The sequence below is a fragment of the Megascapheus bottae genome, chromosome X (assembly GCF_031878675.1).
Source record: "Megascapheus bottae isolate mThoBot1 chromosome X, mThoBot2.hap1, whole genome shotgun sequence".
Classification (NCBI taxonomy): Eukaryota; Metazoa; Chordata; class Mammalia; order Rodentia; family Geomyidae; genus Megascapheus; species Megascapheus bottae.
Window position 1 is genome coordinate 84,519,591 of NC_143547.1, and position 12,407 is coordinate 84,531,997.

Sequence of the window (12,407 nt, forward strand, 5' to 3'; positions counted from 1 at the left end):
TTGGCAATTCTACTTTTTTGTGTGTCTACACACTTCAATAGGTAGTTCTGTCTTTCAAGTAAACAAAATATTGGAACTGTTTTTACTGGCATGTGCTTTTCTTATAAATTAGTTTCAAATTATCTTGAATTCCTGTCTCTCTCCAATAACATGCTATTATTTAATGTGCCAACTCAACTTCTTGAAATTTCTAGAACATGCCATATCTTTTTATGCCAAATGTCTTCTGTTACCTCTGACTGAAATGTCCTTTCTGTTCTATATGATAAATTCATATTTACATGTGAAAACAGAGTTAAAATATCATGTTACATGCAAAGTCATTTTAGATTCTCCAGTTTATTTCCTGTTCTGTGCCTACACAGGTACATTTTGTACATTGCTCTACAGTAAAACTTAGTATAGTACACTATAATTATTTGTATCTACTCCCCAACTTGTTCATTGTTTCGAAACTTCTAAAGTCAGAAAAATGTGTAGATTTTCATTTTTGGTTCCCCAGTCTTTTGTGTATGGTTGGGCTTGGATAGCTATTTCTGAAATGAATTCTGGTTTAGAATCAAATTCTAATAAATGTATTCACATTAAAAATGTAAAAGCACAGCATATACTTTATAACTTTCAGAATTTTCAAATGAATTTCCTTTCTGAATCAATTTTGGACATAAATAATGGCCTACAGAAATTATTTGATGAATTTGCTCTTATAGAACTCTTCCATTATTTGGTACTACCTACTAACTCACATTCAAGTTTCTCCAAGTGTGGTTTACTTTAGTAATCTTAACTAATGACTTAGATTGATCATGCAATTATGCAATCAAAACCATGGTGACTGGCTGGTTTGACAATTGGGAAAACTACTGATCTTTTCCTGGTCAGTTGGGTAAGTTGTATTGATCTTTTCCTGGTCAGTTGGGTAAGTTGTATAGTGATAGGCTAATATGCCATCAGGCTTTTTTTTTAAATCAGTACCATTAAGACTATGTAACCAAATTACTGATACTGGAAGTCATATCTGCTTTTAATTTTTATCTCTCCCTACTTTGCTCCATCTCTTCTCTGTAATATCTCTTTGCTTATAGAAGGAAATTTAAAATGTTTAATAACAGCGTGTTATATAGAATGCTGAAGATATCTCTACATTTCAATTAATTTTTTTAAGGCTTCAGAAGTTTCTGTTCTCTGTAACTATCTGGCATATGCAAGAGTGCTGCTAATTTATGCAGAGAAATTCTGTCACCATAGCTTATTCTGTAGTAGTCTAAGATTGCCATATTTATACTTAATAGTCTTGTATATCTATATTAAATTTTGCTCTTTTAGAAAATGTTTATCAGAAGAAATATATTTCCCTAGGAGATAATAAAATACAGTGCTTGCTAAACTTCTCACTGCAATTTCTTCTTTTTGTAAATATATTCATCCTTGATAGCTTAAGTTCTTCCCTTTGATTATAGGTACCAGGAAACTTAAATATTACTGTGGGTGAGCAAGTAATCTATGGAAGCTTTAATTGAATGTAGTGTAAAATAAGTAAGGTGCATTTATCATTATTTAATATGCATTCTATTCACTGAACATGTAAACACATTTGAGATTCATTTCTTTACTACTATGATAATAATGTTGAAGTAATATAATAAGACCTTAGGGCTTGCAAAATATAAGGGGTAAATATATCCAGTAATTTAAATATTGTTCATAATTCAGTGCCTTGAGAAATGATCCTGCCTGGAGAAAGTATTTGGTTTTTTTATGTCCATGTTATTCTTGGGTTAATGAAAAATATTATTTTATTATATCCATGGTTGAAAATGTGACATTTAGCACAAGTTTGTTTATGTAACAGAAAAAAGGTTAGCAAATTGCTGACCTAATATTTCTGTCATATTTTTCACATATTTTTCACTCTCCACCTATCCCATAGAATAAGAGTTATATGATGAAATCATTAAAACTCTAAGAAATTTTGGCCTAAACCATGCACAATAGTTTTCATTAAAAAAAATCCTCTTCTATGTGAGGTAAGTATAAATTGTCCCAGAAACAGGGCTCACTTTAAACTCAAAAAGCAACATATCCCATGTGGTAAAATCCATAAATTTGACAGAAGAGAAATTATTCACTTTATACATGATCTAACATTTTAAAAGTTCATTTAGCAATCACACACAGACTATAGACCTAAGAGCTAATATGCATACATTGCCTTAGGAATATGTCTCATGCAGATAGTGAAAGACATCTGAATTTCTATAATTTGTATTCCCATTAGACAACTTATGATAAGGGAACAGTAATATTATTGGCATTAAAGATACAAGACTTAGCACATATTATTGGAGAATGATTTTCTGGAAGAAAACAAAAGTTGAACTGACAATGAAGGGAAAAGTGATAGAACAGTGAAGAACATGCATCAGTCTTATCCATATCAGGACTAAGTAATACATTACTCTCTTCTCTCTCATATTGTCAGGAGAAAACGATGGTTAGATTAAACCTCTCTAAGGCCTAAAAGGATAATTTGTCAGTATTTTCCAGCTTACTACCAATGCAGTATTGATTTTCTAGAGCTGTTCTATTTTATTTACACTAATTCAATCCGCAACAATTGAAACTCTACTTGTTGGAAAGCAAGTATTTTCCTAAGTCTCTCAGGCTCAAGGTATAGGGTAAGAGAAAACACATCTAAATTATTCTTTGTAGTTCTGATGGGCAAAGACCAGTTCATTCAATGGAGGCAAATTGTTATAAAAGAAAACTACTTTTCTGCTTAGATTCATTTTGTACTGATATCTTTTTATAAAATATGATTCTGAAAAGAACATGTTAAAAAAAGGTCTGAGTGCCTGCTCAATTTAGCATACTCGTGACTATAGTTCTAGGCAGCTACTTGGAAATGAGACACATAAAAGAAATTCATCTTGATAAAAACTTCAGAAGCTAATAAAAATGTCAGTATATAGTGTGCTGAACAAATGATAAAGCATATGGATGTGTGAACCAAAGACAAATTGTCTTTCTATATGCATATTGCTCTCTTTTGCACACTATAGAAATTAACAATACCCTATAGATGCAGGAACACAACAAAGCACTCCAAGTACAAAACATGTATGTACATATATTCATTTAAAGTGAAAATAGATATTATCTACTTAAGATTTGTACCTATTTTTTGCCTATCTCCTTTCTTTGCCTTTTGTATGGTTTTGTTTTGTTCTGCTTTTAATTTATTTTTAGTTTGTTTGGTTTTTAACCTCTTTATGTATGTCAGTGTGAACACTGTTTTAACTTTAAACAAGTATGAGAAGATTGGTAAAAATGCTATGACCTGCCATGGAAATTTTGGATACACATTAGCCAGTATTTTTAACATTTATAGATATTTCCTCAAACTCTGATATGAATTGGAATAAACAGTTTCACTTTAACACTTTGTACTTTATTATCTTAGTTTTTTCTTTAAGTGTGATTGTCATATACATTCACATTTCTTGATTGCTTTGACCAACTTTATTTTTTTATTCTTTTTTTTATTGTAATTAGTAAAAGGGTTACATGATATTTGCCAGATAGAAGGTGCATTAATTCACATACATTGATACCTTTTCACATGTCTTGGGACCCATTTCCCTCCCCCCCCCACACCCCCTACCCGTCTTGGTTTTCCCCCCTTCCCTATCAAATTTCAAATATCCAAATACAAATAAATTCAATATATCAGATAACAAAGTGAGATACTATACCAATATGAGATAACCAAGGGACAGCAAAGGAGATGAGAGACAACATAGTACATTAAGGACAACAATCATTCGTTATATTTTGACCAACTTTAAAAGGAATGCTTTTTAATAAAATCAAACAATGCCTTATTTGATAATATAGTGGTATCTTCATAAGCAAAAGAGTCAATGGTTTCCAATAGAATGACAAGGCAATGAAGACAGATAACATATCAATTTAGGGAATACCTTAAATAAATCAACTAATTTGGTAGACTTATTTTGCTAGACTTTTCATAAATCACTAAAAAAGATACATATATATGCTTATTAATTTATGAACATTCAATCGTTATTATTTTTAAGTCATAAAGTATTCTGACAAAGTTCTCCTACAGTGCTCTGTTGACTTCTAATCTAATTATGATTGAAGATGGCTATGTCTACATGCATTGATTTGGTACATCAATCACAGCTCTTTCTGGATACATAAATTAGTTATCTATAAAGGTCAGTATAATCATCACAATCTAAAGCTAAACAAATCCAGGAAATCACACAATACTTTTGAATGATTCAACCATTTCCCTACATAAGTAAGTTATATAAGGGTTTCTTATTTTGAAGTGTCCTTACTGACACACAATGTATCTCAATCACTCGGCTCAGTCTGGTTAACTGGTGATAAAAGTCTTATGGAACTGTGAACCTGGACTGGTTTGAATTTCAGTCCTTAGATCTCAGCCTCCCGTGTAGTTAATATTCTAATATGAGGCATCGGTGCTCTTATTTGTTATATAGTACTGCTAAATATTGGAAGCTATTCTAGAAACCTTCCCAAGGTTCAAGAAATATGACACACAATCAGGCACAATTGCTCACATCTGCAATCCTAGCTACTTAGGAGACTGAGATCTGAGGATCGTGGTTCAAAGCCAGCCCTGGCTCTAAAGAACGTGTAACTCTTATCTCCAATTAACCACTATAAAACTGGAAGTGGCGCTGTGGCTCAAGGGGAAGGGTAGTATCCTTGAGCTGAAGAGCTCAGGGACAGCATCCAAGCTGAGTTCAAATATCAGGACTGATAAAAAAATTAATATGACACATAAAATTGCAAAACTCAAAAAATGATTGTGATAGGGGAAAGAGACAATAAACCATAACCATAGTAAATAAAGAAAATGCAAGATGATACAGGTTAAGGAAGTGAGAAAAGGTAGAGTAACGTAAAAATATGTGAGTTAAGTGGTTGGGATACACATTGCACCACTACACTGTATGGATTAGAGTATAAGAAGGAGACATCTGAACAAAGACTTGAAGAGATGCAGGAGTAAAACATCAAAAATCTCAATAAAGAAAGGTCCAAGCAGATATCAGTTAGAGTGAAGTCCTTAAGGCAGAACTGAAGTTTTTGTTTGTTTGTTTGTTTGTTTGTTTGTTTTCGGTCATGAGTCACCATGCCCAGCTTGAAGTTTTGTTTTTTTTCCTAAAGAGACTCAAAAAGATGTCACTTTCATTAGAACAGAGATAACAATGGAAAATGTAGAAGGAGGAGAGGCCAGAATGATACGAGAGGTAGGGCATAGAGCAACTTTTGGCCACTGTAAATATTAAACTCTGAAAGAAATCAGAAGCTAATTTTGATCTTTTTTTTACAGTAAAGACTTACTTGGAAAAATATTTTTAGTAGTATGGACATCTGACAAAGGCTATAGAATTAATCTACATCCTTGGTACCACATACACAGAAAAAAGCCAGAAGTGGTGCTGAGGCTCAAGTGGTAGAGCTCTAGCCTTGAGAAAGTTCAAGGACAGTGCTCAGGCCCTGAGCTCAAACCCAGGACTGGCAAAAAAAAGAATTAATCTATAGAATAGATGAAAAGGAAGCGTGGTAGCAGTGGGGGTAATGGAAGAATAAAGTTTATTGATAAGAGAAGAAAAGAGGTTAGGCCACAGTAGGTGACAGTATAGAGTCTCATCAAATAAAATGGGCAAGTTTGCAGGTGGAGTGTGGAGCAGGTATTGGGAGAGATAGGAATTTTAATTTTGGAAAAGTTTTGAGTTTAAGGTACCTATCAAATATTCAAGTGAAATTGTTGAGCAAGTAGTGGATAAATGATGTTGGAAAGAAGGCTTTAGAGAGGAAAATGAGTAATCAGCATATTAGGTAGGGTATTTAATCTCAAGGCAATACTCATTCATTGAGCGGCTATAAATTGTAAAAACTTAAGGACAAGAAATTAAACATGGGGATATGTCAGAAAGATAAAAAATAATCAGGAAATCATATTTGCAAGTCACCAACAAGGTAAGTCAAAAACTAAGAGAGCATGAATGGTGGAAACCATGTGAGAAAATAGTAGAAAACTGATTATTTCTTCAGGGTATGGATTATCCATGAGATTTTCACTTCTCTTTATTACCTCTAGTTTGGTAATGGCAATTCAAGTTTATAAAATGTGTAGGGCCAGAGGAAATTTTGGATTGTTTCACAAAGCTCTCAATATTTGCTCATGGTAAAGCAATTAAGCAATTGTACAGATTTCTTCCGTATGCCATAAAAATCAAGATTCAGAACAAAATATTGCAGCAAATATATTTTTTCCACAGAACCATGAAAATAATAACTAACCTGTCTCAGAAATACTTTTACACTTATAAATTTTAAAATAAATGAAAATCGGGCTAGGTGTGTGACACACACCAGTAATCCCAACAGTCAGGTGGAACATAGTTTCCGGTCAGCTGAGGCAGCAGAAATGAGTCTCTACCTAAAACATAAGTTGAGGTATGGCCAATGCTATGCAGGAAGTAGAAGTAGGAGCATTTAAGTTAGTAGGAAACTCTGCCCAAAAATCTGAAAACAAAACATTTGGAATTGTGGCCCATTTACAGTGCTTGTTTAGCAAGTTTCAGATCTTCATTTTAAACTCTCTGTTTCCGTTTGTCTCTCTCTCTTTATTGTGTGTGTGTGTGTGTGTGTGTGTGTGTGTTTGTGTGTGTGTGTGTATACCTATATTTTAAGTACATATTTCTGGAGGATAGGAGGCAAAAGATTGAAAAGTATGGAATTTTGTCAGTAAGTCCACATTATTTAAAATTAGCCACTTAGCCTTATAGTCATTTCGTCATGAAAACACATTTAGACATACAGTGCTAAGTTTGTTAAATAATAAATACATGTGCTTGCTTGCTTTCAAAAGAAAATGGCATGTTATATACTGCATGAAAGGTTTTAAATTTGAGCCATCCTTTTGTTTTATGGGATACAATTCAGAAACTTGAAATGGCTTGTACATTGCCTTGTAGTATTTCTATGCCTTGTTTCCTTTGTAAGGCAGAAGCTTAATCTCTAAACATACATCTTTTGAAGTAAACATATGGAGCTCTAATGTGGTTTTTACTTTTTTGTGGATCATGGGGCTTGAATTCTGCCTGGGCGTTGTCCCTGAGATCTTCAGCTCAAGGCTACCGCCCTATCTAAGCCAAACCCCACTTCTCGTTTTCTAGAATTTAATTGGGGATAAGAGTCTCAGGTACTTTTGTGCCATGGCTGGTTTTGAACCTTGATCCTCAGATCTCAGCCTCCTGAGTAGCTAGGATTACAGTCATGAGCCACCACACCCAGCATGGTTTTTACTTATATATTGATTGTGAACTAGATTAAAATTATATATATAGATAAATATATGGGTTAATTGGAGATGAGTCTCATGGACTTTCCAGGCTAGCTCTCATTTCAAACTTTGATCTAAGATTCCTGAGTACCTAGGATTACACGTGTAAGCCAAGAGATCACCCTACAAAACATACTTTTAATATGGGGTTACAGATCAAACAATTCATTTTCCTACAGAGTGATGTGATATGGATTTGTTTTTATTGCTGTTAGTTGTTTAAAGTTGTATCATGAAGATTAATAAAGAATTGCCTTATTTTGTTTATGCTAAATATATTTTAAATATTCCAGACATCCATAAAAGAACATAAAGGATAATATAATTACATCAGTACCCCACTGCCTATCTTAATAAATAAAAAAGTTATAAATTAATGCATATAGATTCTCAAGGGAATTGAATCTCTCATGCATATCCTTACTTGAGGTATGTAGCTTCTCCTACCAAGCATGACTCATTCTTTATAAAGCTGCAGGGTACTCCATTGAATGAATATACTATAAATTATTCACATGGCTTCCTGTTGATGAACATTTTGATGGGCAGTTCTGATTTTTCAATATTTTGAACAATTCTCCATTGAACAACCTCACACACATAATATGTATATATATAGTCATTTATATGTAACTGCATTTTCACTCAATATCTATAGGATAAATTACAAGTAATTAAATTTCTGGGTTAAAAGTGTTATGTTTCTGCTGGACATTATTGCTTTCTTTCATATAGATTAAATATTTAGAGTCTTATAAATAACACTTTTAAAACTATGCTGTCAAATATTTATTATTGCCAATATTTTATTTTATTTTTATTTTAATGTATAAGGGTTTACAGTTATATTCGCCATATAGAAGGTGCATTACTTCTCATACATTGATCCCCTTTTCATGTTTTTGTCCCTTTTTCCTTCCCTCCACCCCTCCCATCTTTTCTCCCCCTTGCCTTTCATATTTCAAATAAACAAATAAACATGTACAATATACCAGGGAACAAGTCAGATACTGTAACAATATGACATTAACCAAAGGGCAACAAAAGAGAAGAGAAAAACATAGCACATTAAGAACAACAGTTACTCATAATTAAACTCTTGTTTCCATGTTTTGGAGGTCAATTAATTTAGACTCATCCTATATAGCCTTATTTATCTAGGTTTTGAACTATTGTAATCCTCTGTTAGGAGAGTCCTAGGTTTGTACTAATTATTACAAATGAGGGAAACCATTCAGCCTATGTTCCTTTGGGCCTGGCTTACTTCACTTAATATGATTTTTTTCCAAGTCTTTTCATTTCCTTACAAATGGAGTGATGCCATTCTTTCTGAAGGCACATAGAATTCTATCATGTTTAAATACCACATTTCCGTGATCCATTCATCTACTAAGGGACATCTGGGTTGGTTCCATAACTTTGCTATGGTAAATAGTTATTGCCAATATTTTAAATGGTAAGTTATATCACATTATAGTATTAATATAAATTTCACCTAGGATTCAGGGTATTTTGTGTTTAGGAAGTATTCTCATTTTCTCCTATAAGGCCTATAATAGTTTTCATTCTGTTTATCTGATGGAAGAGGATACTTCATTTTAAAATTGGTTTTAAATTGGTTCATTTTAATTGGCTTCATTTTAAATTGGTTTTACTGTTTTAATTTTTAAGCTATCAGCCCATATTACTTCAATAGTAAAATACTAGTTAAATTTTACCTACTGAAAATGTATGACTTACCCTCATAACAGCTTGAAGTTAAACTCTAATCAAAATGGTTTGCAATTGTAAGAGAGCCACAGTCACCACAGAAGTGTCTTAATACTAACCCATAAAGTAATCTGGATGACTTACATACTTGCTCTGATAGTGTAACATTTCCAAAAGAGCTGTTACAAAAGTCAACTGTACAGTCTCATACATGCCTAAATGGTTCCAGCAGAGCCATTAGGATGTCAGTTATATGGTATGACTCCTGTCAAAGCTATTACCAAGCCATTGCATTGTTTCATACACTTCCTTTGACACTCCAATGGTTCCTAAGGAACTTTTATCATTGCTATGGAAGTGTCCTGTATAACTTACACCACCAGGGGAAAACAAAAAGCAAAGGGAAGAAGTGTAATACAAACTACTTCCACTATATGTACAGTGTAATACAAACTACTTCCATTATATGTATCTGAATGGCCCCATATGGGCAAATATAAGAAGGAAGAACCTTCATTTGGGTGTCACTATTCCATGCCATTCAGAAAAACCCAGATGTTAGTCAGTGCATTTTTTTCACAATCCCAGCTGTTCCCTTGAAACAGTTTAGGATCTGACAATGCATTCGAATGGCTATGATAGTATAGTATGTTTTGGTACCATAGGGTATATTACCAGGGTTCTGTAGTTTACAGGGCCACTGGGAGCAGGACAAATGGGTTTCTTGACTATCATGTGATTATATCAGATAGTCCTTTGGTGGTAAAGTTCCTGAAAAGTATATTTGGAACTCAGCTGCCCAAATGTTATGGAGATGAGCATGGTTTCTGAAGGATTGTAGCTCTAGCAAGAGCTAACCCCGAGCCAAGTCTGAAGTGCTTCAGTAAAACTTCCTCTAATGGTCTCTTCTATTTTTGTTTAGCAGAACAAGGTTATTTGCTATTGAAATAATTGATTTTTTAATATGAAACAAATACAAGGATTTTTATCTAGTTTGAAATGAGCAGAAAATATGGACTCTGCTAGAATAGTAAGCTCTTTAGGACACCAAATGTTTTAGAAATTTCATTCCATATCTGTCTAATTCTTGGGATTACGAAAATAGGTCTACAATAGGTGCATCTGAAGTAAGTAATGTCACATAACAACCACAATTGGCATATACTGGGGATTAATGATAAGGATACAGCATAAAGTGCTATATATCCATTTTACAGAATAGGAAACTGAATCTTTCAGCGTTATAGTTCCAAAAACTAGGCACGAGAAACATCAGGTACCTTGCAGAGCTTTAGACTGCACACACAAATATACACACACACTCATAAACACACCTTTATATATACATATACACAGTCTCTTTTTTACCACTCATTAGTAAAAAACACTTTGGATTTCATTAATATAATTATATTTTAAGTGATTTCAAGGCATGTTCATCTCATTTTACAAACTAAATTAAATTAACTTAACATTTATCCTCCAATATAAGATCTCTTTGGGTACATATGCCCACTTGTCATTGACTGCCCTTCATGAAGAACTGTTTCAAGAATCAAAAAAGATGGTTCTAAGAAATCAGAACGTGTATTTTTATTATACCTGCTGAGACCCAGTGTAGACATCTGGGTCATACTAGGAAAATGATTCTGTGTTCTTGGAATTTAGCCATGTTTTTTACTAATCCTAAAATAACTGGTCCATCTTAATTTAGTTCATGAACAGAGAAATATAAACTGAGGGACAGAGTAGGATTTTATTCCTACTGTTTGGACATAATTTAGAGAAATAGTCATCTGCAGAGATATGGCAGAAGGAAATGGGCTTAGAAGTAAAATAAAAATCTAATTATTATAGTCTAATAGCTACTTCTGATATATTCACACTATTGTAAATAGAAAGAGAAGAAAAAATAAAGCATAAGGGTTCATATCAAAGTATAATCCAAGTATTGACTGCCCATACATCCTAGGGTCAAGCTTACTTGAGTTAATCTGAATGTTCCTAATGGGTAATGAAACATCAAAAGAAGATGACAATTTTGCTTATGACAAGTTTCAGGGACTGGAAACTCAATGTTTTGAAAGCCTGTAAATGTGTATCTCCTTAGTTATTTTATAGTTTTCCTTTCTCATTCTGTAGATCTTTCATACCAAGTGTTCCAGTTCTGAAATTATGTTGTTAAAAATAATTCTCCAGGAGTTTTAACATGTGAAGAATTTAAATTAAAGCTAAAGGAATCAAATAGAATTTATGAAATGAGAAAAATTATATTCTGAAAGTTTGATCAATTAAAGAAGTGAAGGAAAAAATTCCTTTCAGGCATGATTTTGGAAACGTAGGCAGAAAATTAACTCATACAGTATTCTTCCGGGATAGAATTGTAAACATCCTTGTAATCACATTCTTAAGATTCTTCATCAGTTGGACAAATCTAAATTAATAGGTTCCCCTGTCTTCACTTTTATACTTCATTCATAGCAGTGAGGTTTAAATCATCCTCAGCTAGTCCATGATATTGTTTATTGTCTCATCAATAATATCAAAAAATAGAGTATAGGAGCACAGAAAGAAAGCATATGATAATGGCACTGATGTAGGTACAAGGATGTGGTGTTATGAAATTTGTGATAGTCAAACAAGTTACTTTACTTTTGAAACATAGTGTATGTAAAGTTAAGCTAATAAACTAGACATCCTGTTAGAAATGCTCTAATGAAAGATTGCTATCACTGGGAAAAAAGAAGCATTTGCATACAAATATTAAGTAAATGCATTAGAAATGCATTGTTCCAAAAATTAGTGGCTGTTAGAAAAACCATTTATGCTTTCATCTAAACTCAAACAGCCAACACAGTATGAACTTATGAAAATACGAAAGGCAGGTTGGTGTAGCTATCATTTATTAACTATTTATGAAATCTAGATTGATGAAACCTTTTCATAGATCTTAATTAAATCCTGTATTGTATAGTATTTGCTGAGAAGAGTCATAGAAGTCAGAGTAACACGTATGCTGAACAGACATATTCAAGTTCATATTACACGAGTCACATATGAGTTTTGAGAAAAAAGATAACAATCTAGGAAATAATATATTATGTTGTTACCTAGCTTTGAAATTGTTTTTTAATACTTATTTATAAGGAAAATGGGGATTAATGGTTGATCTATTTCAGAGTGACCTTGAGAATGAAATAAGAGCCTACATAGACAATTGGGGTATTTTGAAATAATGATATATCAATAGTGACTATCATACTGCACATATGACAAATATTGC

The 12,407-nt window shown here is 32.9% G+C and overlaps 1 protein-coding gene across 1 annotated transcript in view; it reads right to left on the reverse strand.

Annotated features, from left to right (window-relative positions):
• Nucleotides 1–12,407, reverse strand: part of LOC150041479 (teneurin-1-like) — a 464,851-nt gene that overhangs the window by 112,987 nt on the left and 339,457 nt on the right. The window lies entirely within an intron of this gene.